This window comes from Nematolebias whitei, chromosome 1, assembly GCF_014905685.2.
Source record: "Nematolebias whitei isolate Nwh7 chromosome 1, NemWhi1, whole genome shotgun sequence".
NCBI classification, from domain to species: Eukaryota; Metazoa; Chordata; class Actinopteri; order Cyprinodontiformes; family Rivulidae; genus Nematolebias; species Nematolebias whitei.
In genome coordinates, this window is record NC_056498.1 from 41,621,269 (window position 1) to 41,622,535 (window position 1,267).

At 37.2% G+C, this 1,267-nt stretch overlaps 1 protein-coding gene across 1 annotated transcript in view; it reads left to right on the plus strand.

Annotated features, from left to right (window-relative positions):
• The window catches only part of LOC119410154 (FH2 domain-containing protein 1-like), a 14,658-nt gene that overhangs the window by 5,934 nt on the left and 7,457 nt on the right, over positions 1-1,267 (plus strand). The gene's annotated exons all lie outside the window — the stretch shown is intronic.

The following is a 1,267-nucleotide window of genomic DNA, read 5'->3' on the forward strand; positions in this document are numbered from 1 at the left end:
TGAATAAACATTTTTATCATCCATATGGTCAAAATTCTTCCCTACTGTCTAGAAACACCTTTTGTGTCTCTGTGACGCCACATACAGCAGTGGTCCCAACACTGGTCCTTGAGGAACACCATCCTGCATGTTTTAGTTGTTTTCCTGCTGCGACACATCTGACTTGAGTGAACGGGCGATTAACAGGTTCCTGCAGAACTCGATGAAGTAACTAATCACTGGATGTGGTGTGTTGGAGCAGGAAACACCTACAACATCCAGGATGGTGTTCCTCGATGCTGTGAAAACGGGTTTTTCACGCGCCGCCATTTAAACTCTTAACAGTCTCGATCTGCAGCCGTCCTCCCAGCAGAACCACTGATGTCTCACAGCTTTCACGAAAATGCATTTAACGTTGGTTGTTCTTTGTTGGGGCTGAAAGAAGACGTCCCACAGATCTGACAGAAAGATGGACGTCACATTAACATAACACAAAGAGCGCACAACAGAAATGCTAATTTAACACGGTGAGGGCGTAAACTGACAAAAAACAGATGATGCAGGAGAAAACTGCTGATTAAAAATTAACAGTTGTGATTATCAAATCTTTTTATTTAAGGACAACAAGCAAAACAATGATTATAACAATAATAATTATTAAAAAGTTCCTGAAGAAACATTGAATGCTGCCAATAAAACTACAGCTGAAATACACAATTCATTTTCCGTAAAGTTTGGGATTTGTTTCTTAATAATCCAAGTTATGACAATGCCAGACTCTTATTTTGAAGAGCACTTATGAGCTTTAGCCTAATACTTCCTGTTGAAGCCTTTTTTGTTGCAGATGATTTTAGTCAACTCTTCTTAAATTAAAGGTGAATAGTAACAGAACTGACCAAATTCTACAAGGTTTGTGGAGACGTCCATGATTGAGTCGTATAACAAGGAAGAACTTTAAGCATGTCCACCTTACATCTACAAGCATATTTAGCTACATCTAGAATATTTAGTTACATCTACAAGCATATTTAGCTACATCTACTAGCATATTTAGCTACATCTACTAGCATATTTAGCTACATCTACAAGCATATTTAGCTACATCTACTAGCATATTTAGCTACATCTACTAGCATATTTAGATACATCTACTAGCATATTTAGATACATCTACTAGCATATTTAGCTACATCTACAAGCATATTTAGCTACATCTACTAGCATATTTAGCTACATCTACCAGCATATTTAGATACATCTACTAGCATATTTAGCTACATCTACTAGC